This window comes from Tupaia chinensis, unplaced genomic scaffold (assembly GCF_000334495.1).
Source record: "Tupaia chinensis unplaced genomic scaffold, TupChi_1.0 Scaffold142824_1, whole genome shotgun sequence".
In the NCBI taxonomy this organism is placed as follows: Eukaryota; Metazoa; Chordata; class Mammalia; order Scandentia; family Tupaiidae; genus Tupaia; species Tupaia belangeri.
The window spans coordinates 146,942-152,830 of NW_006202669.1; positions in this window are offsets into that span (position 1 = coordinate 146,942).

Sequence of the window (5,889 nt, forward strand, 5' to 3'; positions counted from 1 at the left end):
TTTTTTTTGGAGAGGTTTTTGCTATAGGGCGCGTGTGCTCGCCAGACAGACAGAGACATAGAGACAGAAAGTGAGAAATCACCCACCTGGGGGATGGTCACGCCGCAATCCCTTCTCCTCCATTCTCCTCTCGGGATCTTGGGCACGCACGCACATGCGCCCAGCGTGAGTTTTAAGCCACCGGGTCCAGGACACGAACCGCGGTCGACTACGTGGGAGTTCAGCGACATAGCCATTATGCTAACTGCTGGTTCCCAAATGTTCTGAATTCTTTATCAGACATTTCCATGATTTCCATTGAAGTGTGTGTGGATGAAAAGGAGTAATCCTTTTCCCTTGGAGGAGAGGTATTTTCCTGCTTTCCTATATTTCTTGTGGTCCTGCAGTGATTTCTAATCATCTGGTTGATAGTTGGTTTCTTCCCAAACTTAGAAGTTCAATCTGAGCATTGAGGAGTGTGCAGGAAAGGAAACAGAAAGAGAGAAACAACAGCAACAATAGCAAAAAAGCAAACAAGAAACAGAAAAAGAGAAGAAAAGAGAAAGATAAAAAAACTTTTCAATAAAACTAAAAAAAATAATATTTTTAAAAATTTCAGTAAAAAACAAAAATTGGAAAACTGCGTGGCACGCAAGTGCACCACGTGTAATTCTAAAAAGGAAAAATTTAAAAAGAGATATAAGACAGAGACAGAGACAGAGGTAGAGAGAGACAAAGACAGGTACAGAGACAGGAGGCCTGAAAAGGATCTTTCTACCACGTGAGTTTTGTGTGCTGGAGGCCAAATTATCAGTGGGAAATCTTGATTCTTGTTTCCCCAAAATGGCTAGTTAAGTGCACCACGTGTAATTCTAAAAAGGAAAAATTTAAAAAGAGATATAAGACAGAGACAGAGACAGAGGTAGAGAGAGACAAAGACAGGTACAGAGACAGGAGGCCTGAAAAGGATCTTTCTACCACGTGAGTTTTGTGTGCTGGAGGCCAAATTATCAGTGGGAAATCTTGATTCTTGTTTCCCCAAAATGGCTAGTTCACAGGATCCATGAAGTTGTGTCTTGAAGAAGGCCTGTTCCCTTTCGAGTCACTTCACTTTCTTATATGCTGAGTATTAACCTCTTATCAGGCTATGTATCAGGCTTTGCAAATATTTTCTCTCAATCCATTGGTTGCCTCAACTCTGATCATTGTTCCACTTCCTGTTCTCACATGGAGAAGTTTTATAGTTTTCTGTAATACCATTTATCTATTTTTGATCTTGTTGCCTGAAATAATTGCCCAGACCAATGCCATATAGTTTTATCCACATATTTTCTTCCAGAAGTTCCACACTATCTAATTTTATTTTTATCTCTAGTTAACTTTAAGTTGAGTTTGTTCGTGGTATAAGATAAAGGTCCAATTTCATTTTCTGCATCTGTTTTTCCCTATCACCTTTAGTGTTTTCACAAGTGGTAAGAGGATAACATCCTGGGTAGCACAAACATAGATTAATCTCACTGGAACTGAAGCGTTTTGTAAAGTTAAATTTAAGCAAACAGAAAATACATCACAGTTCTTTTTTTTTTTTTTTTTCAGTTTTTTCTACCTCTTGCATTTTTCTGGTGTTTCTTTATGTTTTGATTTTTTTTTCAGATGTAACTGAAGTAAATTTGCTGTCCAAAATAGAGTAGAAAACACAGTTTTATGTAATACACTCAGTTTGTTAGATGCACTATCACCTTTAGACACAGACCAAGAAAATTCCTGCCCAGGACCCTTTCTAAATGACTTTCCTTCATGGGGCAAGGCATGGAGGGGTCCAAGATGAATGCCCATCTGGAACCCTATCCCCACCTTTCTAAGTCATGCTTCCAGTATCTACATTTTTACATAATATTTGTACCCATACAAAAATATAGCTTTTAGACCCAGAAGGAATTATTTTATATGCTTCATTTATATGATTTCCATAATCTACTATTTACATGTTTTCTTAATAATGAGAATTTACATTTTTAAATAACAAATAAGTCTAAATTTACCTAATTCATCTTTGTTTTATATTTTTAAAAATATTGTTATATTAGTTACCTAGTTTGGGATTTCTGAATCAAAGGGTATGCTTATTTACATTTTGTGTAGGCACTGACAAATTACTTTCCCAAAGGCTTGAAATTTAAATGACACCTGAGAATGACCATTTTTCCACACATTTTTTTATCAATAATTATTTGCCTCTTAAAAGCGTTATCCCTTGGGACCAGCAGTTAGCGTAATGGCTATATTGCTGGACTCCCACGTAGTCGACCGCAGTTCGTGTCCCGGACCCGGTGGCTTAAAACTCACGCCGGGCGTGTGTGCGTGCGTGCCCAAGATCCCGAGAGGAGAATGGAGGAGAAGGGATTGCGGCGTGACCATCCCCCCTGGGGGGTGATTTCTCGCTTTCTGTCTCTGTGTCTCTCTCTGTCTGTCTGGCGAGCCCCCGCGCCCTACAGTGAAAATCTCTCTCTCAAAAAAAAAAAGTAATATATCATGGGTTTAGAAAAGTTAAATAATCTAGACTACTTTTGCAAGTGAGCATCTTTTCTTGTTTATTGCTACTTTTGTGAATGATCTTTGCATGTCATTGTGGGTATTATTTCATTTTGGGTTATTGAGTTTTCTGTTCTTATTGATTTGCTGGAAGACTTTATATTTTATAGTGTTTATCAGATGATTTGGTATGCCATGTATTTTAAATTTTCTCACATTTATAGCTTCCTTTTATACTTCTGATATCCAAGTGTGTATGCTCTACACAAGTTTTAAATTGTACATAACATTTTCTATTTGTCATTTCATTTATTACTCCTGGATTTTGTGTCTTGCTCAGAAGGCCTTCCTACTCTAAGATCATAAAAGTCTCTTGTGTTGTCCTAGAACATTAGTTTTACATATTATTTATTTTTAAATTCTTTTGCTAAAGTGTATGTATTCTCACCAGATAGAGGAAGAGAGAAAGAGAGAATGAAAATGAGAAATCAAGCCACCATGAGCCATGTCTGGGACTCAAAATGTGGTTGCCAAGTGGAAGTACAGTGCCTTAGTCAGCATGCCACCTGCTGGCCCCTTTACATGTTATTTAAATTTAAGTGTGTTATTTATCTGGAATTTACTTTTTATTACCAATGTGTACAAATTAAATATTGTTTCTCAAAGAAAATAGAATCATTAGAAATCTTTTATCTAATAGTCATCCACTATTTTGAGACAACTGCCTTTATCATACATTCTTAAATATAGCCTATATAATATGTGTGGTTGTGCATGTGTCTATTCTGTTTTATTGTCCTTGTCTTTGGTGTTAAGGTATGGTGATCTCATAGAATGAGTTTGGAAGAGCTGTTTTCTCCTTATTGAATATACAATAATTTTGTCTGGTTGTGGTAGTAAGATTATTTTAATGTTTTTGAGCGAGTAGGGATGTTTGCCATCTTTATCTTTGTTAGTTAACAGCTGATAAGATTTATGTCTATTTAATAAATATTTACTGACCTCCTGGCATATTATATACCAGAAATTGTTTTAGGTGCTGAAGTTGTACCAGGCAGGAGTAATCTGTATCATGGTGGTTTGGTAGGTCTCCCTCATAAAATATTTTTTTTTCTAAGCAATGTATCTTTGACTAACTTTCCAATTTATCATTCCTTGCACAGTCACATTTTTCATGTTTAAAAGTTGATTATTTTATTTCACTAGAACATTGTCCATTTCACCAGATCTTAAAATGTATTTGTATAGAATTCATATAATTTTCTAGAAAACATAATTTCTTTATAACTTGTTCTTTTGGTAGTTCCTACTGCTGTGTATATGTGTGTGTGTTTCCTTTTCTGCCTTGTTCAAACTTTCCATATATTTATATCTTATCTCTTAATAAGTTAATATCTTTTGTATATTAAGCTTATATCTTGTCATAATAGTTTATTAATTCCTGGTGGTTTTTTTCTTGCTTTTGCTGATTCTCTAGGGTTCTCTACATAGACAGACATATTAACTATAAACAAATATAAGACAAACATATTAACTATAAATAAATATAGTTTATTTTTTCTTTGCACTCTGCATATTTTTATATTCTTTTCTTGTACTGACTAGGATTTCAGACCAATGTCCAATAGGTGTGGTGAAAGTAGACATTCTTACTTTGTTACTAATGTTAGGAGAAAACACTTTCACTTCCTCACCATTTATATGATGCTAACACTATATTTTTGTAAATTTTTTTCCATCTAATTGAGAAGAGTTTCTTCTATTTCTTATTTACTGGGAGTTTTTGCTATGAAGCATGTTGAATTTTGTCAAATGTGTTTTTAATATAAAGCCATAGAATTAAGTGACTTTTTTCTTTTCTTTTCTTCTCACTTCCTGGCCTTTACTCTTCTCTCTCTCCCTCTTTTTTCCTCCCTTTTTCCTTTCTTCCTTCCCTTCTTCCTTTATTTTTCCCTTTTTTTCTTATTTGCTAGAGGACATGTATGTGTGCTCAAGAGAGCAAGAGAATGAGAGAGAGAGAGAGAGAGAGAGAGAGAGAGGAGAGAACGAGAAAGCACCCTTCAAGGGATATGGTTACAACACAATCCATTCTTCATCTCTCCTTTTGATATTTTGGGCATGTGTGCACATGTGCCCAGCATATGTTTCAAGCCACCAGATTCAGGGATCCAACTGCCTTCATTACCACACCAGCATCTGATCTCTGATTTTTATTCTTTATCCTATAGACATGGTAAATTACACTTATTGATTTTTAAAAGTTGATCCAGCCTGTCCTATCTGTAACAAATCCTACTGGGTTATAGAACATAATTCTTTAAAAACATTGTTGGATTCAATTTGATGCTTCTTTCAGAAATTTTGCGTCTATGTTCATGGGAGATATTGTCTCATGACTTTCCTTTTTTTTATATTTTTATTATAATCATAATCTTCTTTATATTACATTGGATTACATATAACTTTACAGTGTATTACATTGCTTTTTCAAAAGGGAATGCCATTCATGTCAGTCAATACAGAGACATTAATCTCTCCACTTCATCATTCAATTTCTTTTCTATGTTTTTCCCAAAAATTATTATTCTAGTTATTTGTTAAACAGTCAATCACTATTTCTCATTTTGCTTGTAAAAAGACTCTACCCATCATGAAATACTTCTCAGACCAATCCAGTTGAGAATACTATATATGTCATCATCAACAGGTAATAAGTCTTATTCTCATTAAGTACTTTCACTGCTTTTATATCCTCCCATATTTCACTCTCTACCATAGAGTGCAGATAGTCGGTATATATTAAGTGGATACTTACAGTATCTTTCTTTCATAGCCTGGCTTACCTCACTCAGCAATAGATCCTCAATATCTGACCATTTTCTATCAAATGCCAGAGTCTTGTTATTTTTTATGGCTGAGTAGTATTCCATAGAGTGTATATACCACACTTTTTCAATCCATTCATCAGTTTGTGGACATTCACAATTACCAGGACAATGATGTCCTGGCAATTGTGAGTAATACTGCAATAAACATTGATGTGTAAGCACTGTTCTGACCAGGCATTCTTCTGTCTTTTGGTAAATACCCAGAAGTGGGATTGCTGGATCAAATGGTAGTTCTATTTGTAGATCTTTGAGGAACCTCCATATTGTTCTCCACAGTGGTTGAATCAGTTTACATTCCCAGCAACACTGTAGGAGGGTTCCCTTTTCACCACATCCCCGCCAACAAGTATTACTTTTTATATTCTTAATCTTTGCCATTCTGACAGGGGTTAGGTAGTACCTCATTGTGTTTTGTTTTATTTTGTTTTGTTTTTTTTGAGAGGTTTTTGCTATAGGGCATGTGTGCTCGCCAGACAGACAGAGACAGAGC